Source organism: Micromys minutus (assembly GCF_963924665.1).
Source record: "Micromys minutus genome assembly, chromosome: 20".
In the NCBI taxonomy this organism is placed as follows: Eukaryota; Metazoa; Chordata; class Mammalia; order Rodentia; family Muridae; genus Micromys; species Micromys minutus.
The window spans coordinates 21,504,068-21,515,726 of record NC_137955.1 but is presented as its reverse complement, the minus strand read 5'-3'; the positions used below and the strand labels follow the sequence as shown (position 1 = coordinate 21,515,726).

Sequence of the window (11,659 nt, the reverse complement as noted above, 5' to 3'; positions counted from 1 at the left end):
CCTCAGAGGCTCTGCCAGAGCCATACTGATACAGACAAGGATGCTTGCAGCTAAACATTAGACTGAGCGTGAGGACCCCAATGGAGGAGCTAGAGAAAGGACTGAAGGAGCTGGAAAGGTTTGCAACCCCATGGGAAGAGCAACAATATCAACCAACAAAATCCCCTAGAACTCCCAGGGACTAAAACACCAAACAATGAGCACACATGGAGAGTCCCATGGTTCTAGTGTCATATGTAGCAGAGGATAGCATTCTCTGGCATCAATGGGAGTAGAGGCCTTTGGTTTGGTGAAGGATCCTCTTTGAAGTGTAGGGGAATGCCAAGGTGTTCAGGTGGGAGTGGGTGGTTGTAAGTGGGAGCATCTTCATAAAAGCAAGGGGAAGGGGGAGGGATATGTGAAATGTAAAAACATAGAATATCCAATAAAAAAATTTTAAAAACAATGAAATTATGAAATTTGCTGGCAAACTCAAAGCCCCACCTCCTTAAAGTTTCACAGTCTTCCCAAACTATACCACCACTCAAGAGAAACACAGATCACTTTTAAATAGAAGAAATGCATTTCCATGGCCTTTTTCTCTGGTTCCATGAAGAGAAAAGATAATCCTGAGTGAGGTAACCTAGACCCAGAAAGACAAATATGGTGTATAATCACTTATATTTGGACAGGGTCACATTCTTTATTGATACCTGGTAAGATAGACACAAGGAAACAGAGTGGCTAGATTCAGGCAATCTATTATGCAGTTCCTAGGGACTAGAAGTTCTTTTAGAGGATTTTGGACCATTTTCTTTGTATCACATTGAGAAATGTCCAAAACCGTATGTTTTGGGTCCTCTGGATGAGAGACCAGTCCCTCGGAATTAATTTCTTAGTACCCAGAAGGAATATTTCTGTTGTTACACATGGCACTCACAAAGTCTCACCTCCATTTCATAGATATAACATCTACCACAGTCATAACAAGTATAGGAACCAAAGCAGATTGACTTGGGCTGCCTTACAGCCATGAGTTTGTCCATGAGTTCAGCACAAAACTGAAATTTTTTCTCTACTTTTATATAACCCAATGCATAGACCTCTATTGGAATATCTACAATTCTGTGGTCAGCTGGCTCAGGTTGATGGTGTGGTGGAGAAAGTCCATCAGAACATCCATGAAGATGTAACTGATATACAAATTGATATTAGTGAGCTGGGGGCATTAGGTCAGGGCAGGCAGAAGGTTCCAGAATTGAAAGTCATATATCCTACAGTCTTCTAATTCCAGAATCTGCGGTGTGTCTGCAGCACTCTCTAAGAAAACCCTCAGAGGCAAGACATTCAAGTGAGTTAAAGTAGAACCTCTCAAACACAGATGCTTAACCGTACCATGCTGAGCAAATGACTCCAAGTCTGACTGAGAGAACTGGTACAGGGTGAAATTGAGGGACAGCAATGGGGCCTCCAGACACCTGAACAACTCTTTCAAGTGGCCTGTGAGAAAATAGAGATCATTGATAATGAGGTGCTGGAGATATCTGAGTTTGGAAAATGGAGAAATGATATTGGTGGCTTTCCTCTCCCCATTGAGTGTGTAAGTACTTATTCCAAAGATGTGTACTAGCATGAGTTCCTGAAAAATTCTCATCTTGCTAATGCGAGGTACAAACTTTGCCAGTTTGAACAGATTCCCCACTGTATTCATTTCCAACTCCTTGATAAATTCTGGCTGTAAAATTTTGACGCTTTCTTAACCTTGGACACTTTTATTGCTCTAAATTCTCACAGCACAGATACAAGAAATTCTTTCTCTCTTTTGTCCCCTGCAAGAACTGTGTTTAGTGTTTATCTTCATGCAGAGAAGACATAAAGGAAAGGTCACTGAACACCCTGAGATGCTGCTTTCTTGTGTATCTTAAGTGGCCCTCCACTACTGGCTCCTCAAGCATAGTTTCTACTAGGTGGTCTCTGCCCTCTCTTCCATCCTGCATTTCTGAGGAGACATGGTGTTTATTCCTTAAGGCAACCACTTGAAGCATGCACACCCTTGAAAAATACTTCCTTTTTAGCCATGTGTCTACTCCATCCAGTATAACCTGGAAGGTCTTCAAATTGGGGTTATTAATGAGCAAGGCAAGGATAGGCCAACCTTCCACCAGGTGCTTTGCTTTGAGTGTCAGCCTCCTTGATCAGAGGCGGTAAGAACTGCCTTGGCAGATACTCCAGAACAGAGATATATTCAATAACTCATTCCTCACCAGGTTCTGTGAAGCCAGCTTCTGGAGTATTCATTCTGATGGATCTTTAGGGAAGTGATGCTGATTAGGACATAGATGGTAGATTGCAGAGATCTGAGTGTCTTCTCTGGCTTCAATGACACCTTTATAGGCCTTTTCCTCTTGTCCACTAACAAATTCTGCCATCTGATTGGATCATATACTCACTTATAAGTGGATATTAGCATTAAAATAAAGGATAATCATACAATTATCCTTTGTATGGATACAATGCACAGACCCAGAGAAGCTAAGGAACAAGGAGGTTTCAAGGGAGGTGAGGTATGGGCATATAAATCTCACTGAGAAGGGGAAACAGAAAAGACATTGCAAGTAGATGGGGTAAAGGGACTGACCACAGATGCTGGGTGGGGATGGTAACAGAAGGGACCAGGGAGAAAGTACTGGGAAACACAACCAGAATAGGAGCATCTTTAAGATGAGCTAGAAATCCAAGGCAATAGAAACTCCCAGGAATCTGTGAGGGTGATTCTAGCTAAGTCTCCTAGAAATGAGAAATGTGGAGCCTTCTGTAACCAGGCAAGACTTCCAGTGGAGGGACTTAGACACAAGCCCAGTCACAAAACCTTTTAACCTACAATTTGTCCTACCTACAAGATTTCCTGAAGTAAAGGTGGCCCAGAAATTGTGGAAGTAGCCAACCAATGACTGGTCCAGTGAGAGAGTTATGCCACAAGAAGGAACCTATCCCTGACACTGCCTGCAGGGCCAGGAGCCAGAGCCTGCATAGCACATACAACATTTTGTTTTTTAAAGGTTACTATGACAGTTGCTGGACCTAACTATTTTAGTAGCATACTCATACAAGTTGGTGTGAAATAAAATGATAAACAGATGCAAAACTATAAAAAATTGTAGTAGCTTTGAGTATAATATAAAATTGAAAACATACATCAAGAGGTAAATAGGCAAATGAATTGGGTCATACTCATGTTCTGGATGCTATTCAGCAACAAAGGGGAAAGACACTGCTGTTATAGGTGAACAGTTGGTGCAACATGGATGAAGCAAAATCATTGTCCTGACTGAAGAAGCCAGATATAAAGGAGTACAAACTATGTGGTTCCCTTATCAGAACTTTAGAAAAAAAAAAAAACAAACAAATTTATGCTAGCAAGTAACAGTGCCACATTTGACACAGATGGCTGGAAGTATCTATAATAATTTTGATGATAGTTAACAAGTATACGTCAAAAGTTATTGCATCATAGAACTTAAATATATGAGGCTTATTACATGCAAAATATACCTTTAAAGTCATTAAAACTAAATATATACGGTATACAACATGCAGCTATGATATTGATTCCTACGGAAGAGTTATGTTAAAAAGGAGCAATGAGCTGTAATCTCTCTAAGATACTGGTTATATCTCTCCCAGATGACCTAGATCTCCAAGTAACCTCATGAACAGAAGAAGTTGTTTCCAGAGTTATCAAGATTTTCTGATGGATGTTGTTGGAATAGATTTATATGGAGTCAAAGTGGAGAATAATTGACCCCTATATATAATGAGATGAAAACTTAGTTTTCTTGTTCCAAATCATGTTCAAAATGTCAGGATCAACACTGAGTAATGGAAGACCATGGCTTGTCATCCATGTGGTGGGTAAACTAAGGTAAACAGCTGTTGGGAGTCAGTACTTAGAGACACTGATGGGGTTGAATCCAGACATCTACAGAGGCTGCTGCCAATGGCAGCCAGCGATCAAAGAATTTACTCAATAGACATTTTTCTTTAGGAAGAAAGCTTAATTTACTAGGGTTGGCACTCCCTATGGCCAGGGAAAATACTCTGAACTAACCTAGGGACTGGTAAGAAAGAGAAGGAAATTCACACATGCAAGCACACACACACACACACACACACACACACACAGTGGATGAAAGAACAGGCAGAATCCAATAACATCAGACACACAAATATATACATACTTGCATACATATATACATACATACATACATACATATATTAATACATACATACAGAACTACAGACAGACACATATACATTCACACATAGAATGGCTAGAGCAAAGAAAGCTCCAACAAGCCGACTTCAAGCATTTCATACATACATACATATATAAACACAACTGATGATGGAGAAGCTTCAACACACACCCACATAAGCTTTACATATATACACATGCACTTAGTTGATGGATGGAAGGAACAATGTTCCAATCCCCATACTTTATTTCTTATATATCTTCCATAGCTTATACATCCCAGCAAAATCTTTCAAGCAGTATAAAATTACAATGTGATTATGTTTTAGTTTTCTTCTAGTAAATGATTGTGAAAAGCTGTGTTCTACATTGCTTTACAAGAAATAACAGTACATAGTTCAGATTTTAAAAAAATTATTCCCCAAAACCCACGTACATTTGTAACTAAGCAACTTGTTATCAATTAACAAAATGTAAGCAAGCAAGGCAGTTTTCTCAGCCAGTTTCTCTTACTAGCAGGAGCAAATTGTGATCACAAAGAAACGAGTAACTATTTTATTATTTATCTTTAAAAATAATCTTGTAAGAGTCTTAAAAGAATCACAAATCTAAACTTTTATATAAAAATCAGTCATATCTATTTTAAATTCATCAGCAATTCTTCATAAATCATATCAGAAAGTTAAGGGCAAAATGGGTGTAAGAAATCAATCCTCACCAGTCCAGCCTCAGTGAGAACCATGTCAGCCAGTGCTGCCAGTGGTCTTGTTTCCTGACCATGAAAGGCACCTGCTATAAGTAATAAGAGTGAGCATTTCTGAACTTCAGATTGTTCCTTAAGATTTTCTACATCAGAGCCAGTAGTAAAAACATCTCAACTTAGCTCTGCTAAAAATTTTATTTTTCCAAATGATTTCTAAGGATGGTGGTCATTGCTGACTATCTAGGTCTCTGAATTCTTTCCTAGGGTGGTGATTGAATCGCTAATCTGGTCCAACAGCAGTGCCTGAAAAAGTTCAAACATTATTATTGTGAGTGCCAGAAATGTTGGAAGCCCTCTTACGGTTTTCATGTAATTTTTAGATTAAGAGGAATGTGAGGGTAGCAAGCAGAGCAGAACTCCATAACAGCATGAAGTCCTCAGAACATGTGGTCCTTGGGGTCACGCCACAATGAGGTTACCCAGGTGACTGTGCTAACCAATGGGCTGTATTCCATGTGTTCTAAAGCTATTTCTCATTTCTTCTGCATGGTCCTCAGTACCATAGGTGCCAGAATTATGTCTGGCATCAAATCTCAGCTAGGCTGCTTGCCATCTCAATGGCTTTAAACAAGTTAGTTAAACACCATAAAGTAAGGTTAGTAATAAATCTTGACTGGTAGGATTGTGAAGATCAGACAATACAGGAGACATTTAACATTCAGTACATGATGTGTTTTTTGCCTTCCTCTCTATTCTAGTAAGATCAACCCCAATATCTATATGCAAGATAAATCAGGCTTATTTTGCTTTTTCCTCAAACAGCTATGTGTATTTGCATACACTTTGTTTAATAGAGCATAGCGCACATAGCCAAATGTATATATCAGCTAAAGTAGGGAATAACTACTTGTTACCTAATTAGTGTTCACTTTACAAAAAAAAAAAAGATACAGTTCTCACTTTTTTTCAAGATATCTAAAATTCTTCAGAGCATTTGAAATGCACTTGAAAGTAAACTGTCATTTACGTGTGAAGTCATGATGTCTATTCATCATCTAGTTTCTGAGAGTTCTCTCAATTTCTCAACAGAAATATTTTTCCAAACCAAATTTGACCTCATATATTGAGAGCAACCGTTGATTGTATATTCAAAGTGTCCTTGAAAATCAAGTAATCAGTGAGACCCGTTTATCAAAGCTAAAAATCTGCCCAATGGGAACAAATAGTTTTCGCCACCAGTGGATTACAATAAAAGATGTGAAGAGACAAAGACTCAAATACAATAACAATAAGACAGTGACATAATGTCCTTGAATTCTACATTTAGCTTTTTTGTTTGTTTCTAATTCTAAAGTAGAAAGCAACAAGGCTGAAAATGCGTGCAAACACATAGTCGTTAATCACCTACCACACAGACACAGCCAAGGATGATGGTGTGCCCAGATGACGGGCTAAGATCCCTACAGTAAAGTGTTCTAGGTTCATTTATATGTGTCAGTTTCTGGATTTAGCCTAGATGTATTATGGTTAAGTCCTGAAATGTGAGAATATTTACCAAATGTTATGTGTAGTTCTTCACATTGAAAATTAAGAGAACTGACGGACTTTGAAGTAGATAGACAGTGGGAAGTAATAGAAGAAAGATCTGAAGGCATGTTCCTAATTTCTGGTCAAAAAGTTACAATGTAGCTAAATTAGGAAGCCTGTTATTATGATCTGGAAACAATGTTATATGGAGACCATTTAAAATGAGGCTATAAAGCTGCCTTTATAAAATGTTCCATCAAAACAAAAACTAACTCATCAGAATAGGACAAAACAAAGGAAAGAAAACGATCCCAGTAAAAGGCACAAGACATGGACCCCAATGGAGGAGTTAAGAAAGGACTGAAGGAGCTGAAGAAGTTTACAACACCATAAGAAGAACAACATTATTAACCAGCCAGACCCTCAGAGTTCCCAGGGACTAAACCACCAACCATAGAGTACACTTGGAGGGACCCATGTCTCCAGCTGCATATGTAGCAGAGGATGGCATTGTCTGGCATCAACAGGAGGAAAAGTCCTTGGTCCTGTGAAGGCTCAACTCCCCAGTGTAGGGGAATGCCAGGACAGTATGAGTGGATGGGTGGGTGGGAGGGGGAGCAACCTCATAGAAGTAGGGGAGTGGGGAGAGAAGAGGGTGGAAACCTGGAGGGGAAACCAGGAAAAGAGACAGCATTTGAAATGTAAATACATAAAATATCTAATAAAAAAGAGAAAAAATGTAAAAGAATTTAAAAAGAAACAGATATGTATACAGAGACACTTTTTTGCACACTCAGAAATCCTATTAAAAACATGAAACCGAAAGCCACAATATATATGCAAATGACCTATATAGAAGAGAAAAAGAAAGGGTGGGGGGAGAAAGAGAGAGACTATGTATAGGCTTTGATTTTTTTTTCCTTCTTTTTTTATTGGTTATTTTCTGTATTTACATTTTAGATGCCAATCCTATTCCCCCAATCCTTTTCCCCCAATCCTATTCCCTTCTCCCTCCCATTGCCTCCATGAAGGTGCTCCCTCTCCCAACCACCCTCTCCCACCTCAGTGCCTTGGCGTTCCCCTACACTGGCAAAACAAGCCTTTGCTGGACCAAAGAAGGCTTAGATTTTTTTTTTAACCTATTTTAATTATGGTTTTTTTGTGCTTGTACCTCTCTTCTAGTCCACCATCGTTCAGAGGTAGGAGAAAATACAACTTAATAAAAAATGGGGTTTGTAGACCTGTTTAAAAATAGTTCTTTGTGATGATTTCAATCTTTGTTGTCAGCAGTCCAATCCATTAGTAATACACTAAAGATAAATCAATGGCAGCAGTCCAATCTATTTGCCAAACACCAAACACAAATCAGTAGCAGCTGTTCAATCCCAAAGAAACTATGAGGTTCTGATTAGCACACGTCTGATGAAACAGCTGGAATACCACCAGAAGTTCTTTGGTACATTCCTCTCTACAAAGTCACAACAAGTGAAGATCAGAGAAGAAAGCAAGGGGAACCAATACTAGAGTATCAACTACAAAGACCAGCATCAGCAAAGCCCAACAAACAAAACAAGCAAAGAGTTGCAAGGTGAACCAAAGCAACAGCATTGTCCACTGTCGGTTGGTTGAGTTATGCTCTTTTTTAATATCATGGGTCCCCTCAAGTGTCTGTTCTAGCAAAATCACACTCCCTTTCACCAGACAGCTTCCAGAAGAGCACCGCATGTCTGTTTCCAGCAGAACATCCTCTTACATGTCTGCTTCTCTAAAACATCTTCTCATAAGACACTTTCCAGGAAAAAAAAATCACATGACACAACTGAGCCTTCAAGGAAACAAGAAACTTCTACTTCAAATAAAATGAAAACGTGAAAGGAGTTTCTTTTAAAAGTTCTGACAAAACACTGTGAGACAAGTAGCAAAGATGCTATTGACTCAGTTTTCCGATGCCCATCTATTTCTAGGCATGCAGTCTGCCATTAAGAATAGCTTGTTTCCCCAGTGAGACTTCCTTGCAAAAAACTAAATTGTCATCTGAAAGTGATAGCTTCTGGGTTAGATATGGGGTTATGTTTCTACTTCTCCTTTCAGCTCTAGAACCCAACCTTGTACACACTCACATAAGCCCTGTGCATTCTGCCTCATTGTCCATGCGTAAATGTGCGGGACAATCCTGTTGACTTACAGGGCCTGATTGCTCGGTGTCTTTCATCTCCTCTGGCCCTAACACTTTTTCTGCCTCCTCTTCTACAAGGTTCCTTGATCCTTGAGGAGAGAAATATTGTGGAGAGATTACATTTAGTACTGAGTGTTTCTAAGATCCCTCTCCCTCTTCCTTTCCTTCCCTCTCTCCCTTCTTCCCTCCCTTTCCCTCTCCCTCCCTCTCCTTCTTTCCCCTCCCTCTCCCCCTTGCTCCCTCTCATTCTCCCCCTCCCCCTTTCCCTTCCTCCTCCCCCTGTCTCTCTCCATGATGTCTTACTGTGTTTCTCTGTACTTATTCTTATCTGCTGCAGAAAGATGCTTCATTGATGATTACCAAGCAAGGCACTGATCTATGACTATAGCAGATGTCATTAGGAGTCATTTTATATCTATGTTAATTTACTATAACAGTAGTGTTTGGTTAGATCCCTAAGCTATCTAGTCGCTGTTTCTTAAGTCACTGAAGCAGTGCTGGGTATGACTCCTATCTTGTGGAGCAGGTCAAATTACACATTAGTTAGTTATTTCCATCAGCTTGGTGCCACCATTGCACTAGTATATCTTGCAGGAAGGACACCATTATAGCTCAAAGGCTTTATAGATGGATTGGTGTTTACATTTCTTCTTTGGTAGCATGCTGAGTACCTTCCTGTACCAAAGACTAGCTTGCAGAAGGTTCTATGTTGATACCAACTCTATTTCTCTATATTAAGTTAGATATGTAGGTGTTGTCTTCAGCAATGGGGCATTGTTGCCAGTTTGTGGAGAGTAACCTATAGTCTTGGCAGCAGCTTGGGTTATTTAGAGGTGTCCTTTTAAGGTTCTGTCTCCCCCATTATTTAGTGACATCATTTAATTGGAAGCTTCTACTGTATTAGGTTTACATACTACCCCCCAAATGGCCCTGAATTTTAGCTATCCCCTTATTCTCCTCCCTCCTACTTGATCCTTTTGGGCTATTTATTTATTTATTCATCTATTTATTTTTATTTTATTTTTTTGGTTTTGGGTTTTGACTTGTCTTGTTTTGTTTTTTATTTTTAAATAATCTAGAGTCTGAAAAAAAGAGGTCCAAATACTTTGTTGTTAATGCCTCTACATAAGATTTGATGTTTTGTGTCCTTCCACAGAAGTAAGCTGTTCATAGTAACAGTGGAAATTCTGGATAGATAGGCAGCTTTGTTGGGTAATTCCAGAGGCTCTTTGTCCAGGCCTACTGAATGATATGAGCAGTAATAGGCAGGGAAAGGCAATACTACAAACTAACAGACATGCATGAGTTATCCTGGGTGCCCAGTTGCCAGGAAAGACTGGACTGACAAGCTAATCATGTGCCTATGCCATAGACACTCTGCTTCTTCAACCTTAGATATATCCAAGAGTAGGGTGACTATTATTTGGTATTGTTTTTAGCTTTCGGAGGTAACTCCTTACTGGTTTTTATAGTAGCCACAGTAATTTGTGTTTCCCCGACAGGAAACAAAGCCTGCTCTCTTCCCTGCATCTCTTACAGTACTCTGTGAGGCTGTTTGTTCTGGCTCGTTATGAGATCTCTCTTTCTTGTGACTTCCTTTTCATTCCCAGCCTTGTGAAGACAAAGTACAGGTAGGAGAATGCAAGAAATGTTTCTACAGCATACTCAACCTTCCCAGTTAATTCTTAATACATGATTCATAATTGATTGTGTTGATCTGAGACTGTTCCTCAGTTTAGCATTGTGGCTAGTCCCTTGGACTCTTGTAGATGACCCTTCTAGGAATTGTCATGTTAATATTCTTTGGTGCAGATATTGGTCTTTTTAATGCTTGCATCTTGGTGCATACAAAACTTGATGGCTTTCATTTTTATCTCTTTTTATTTCAAGCTAATTAACACTTATTACACAGACAGGGCTAATACATTCCAAGGCAGCCCAGAAATCATTTTTCTTTGACACCTTCATGAAAATATTTAGATAAATGGTATTCATTTTCTATCCCTGAAACATGTACATGGATCTCAAAGCTGGTAGGAAGGAGCAAAGAAAGCTGGCCAAGCACTTCCTTCACCTCTTAGCAGAGATTTTTAGATACTTGACCTTAGGGCCAGTGAACTCACCCTAGAACAGCTTCCCAATAAAGTTTCTTTTAATGTAAGAAAGAAAGAACAAAAGGAAGGAAGGAAGGAAGGAAGGAAGGAAGGAAAGAATGGAGGAAGGGAGGGAGGGAAGGAGGGAGGGAGGGAGGGAGGGAGGGAGGAAGGAATTCTTAGCTGAGCATATATGCAGGTCTCTAGTACACCAAGGAGAAAAGTCCCAAAGAAGCATGAAGCTCCCTAGACATCCATATTTTTAAAAGACCACATCCATTTTTGTTTCAGTCAATTAAGGAGTGCAGGAAGATAGGAACACTTTTAAAAAGTCAACTCTGCCTGATTAACTCAAACTGTATGGGCATGTGAAAAACCTAGACTTTATTACAACTGCATAATAAAATGGCACAATTGATTTTTGTAAACATTACCTCTCTAGTAGTAACAAATATTCATACATTAAAAACATTAACCTAAATAATGTCAATAAACTACCTTTAGAGGGACATGTTGTGGTCTCTCTATGTCACCAGTCAAACCATGCCATCTGCTAGCTAATCTAATAACAGGCACACAGACTCAGCCCCACATACATTTAAACTAATTTTGGAAAGTGTAAGAAACTTTTCTTTAAAACACCAATCAATAAGATCCCACTCTTAGAACCATCAGCATCTAGAGAGAGCTGTTCATTTTCTATTATTCAAGTATTGGATATTTATAGAGAAAGGCAATGGCTCATTGCTTAACTAGAGATCTATTCTTGAATCCTGTTTCTCCTTTCACTATTAACTCTTTAAAGTCAAAATCAACCACCCATTCTGGATATATTCATATGTATACACCATGTGTTTAAATTTAGGTTTGTCAAATATACACATTTAAAGTTAAGATTAGTTTAATGCCATTGCACTATTTAATGG

General features: G+C 39.1%; 1 pseudogene across 1 annotated transcript; it reads right to left on the bottom strand.

Annotated features, from left to right (window-relative positions):
- Nucleotides 1-902: 902 nt before the first annotated feature.
- On the bottom strand, nucleotides 903-10,170 carry LOC308433671 (preferentially expressed antigen in melanoma-like protein 7; annotated as a pseudogene). The gene is made up of 3 exons: nucleotides 10,101-10,170; nucleotides 8,585-8,729; nucleotides 903-2,169 (listed from the first exon to the last, which is right to left on the bottom strand). The product of its transcript is annotated as a preferentially expressed antigen in melanoma-like protein 7 (transcript).
- Between the last annotated feature and the right edge of the window lie 1,489 nt (nucleotides 10,171-11,659).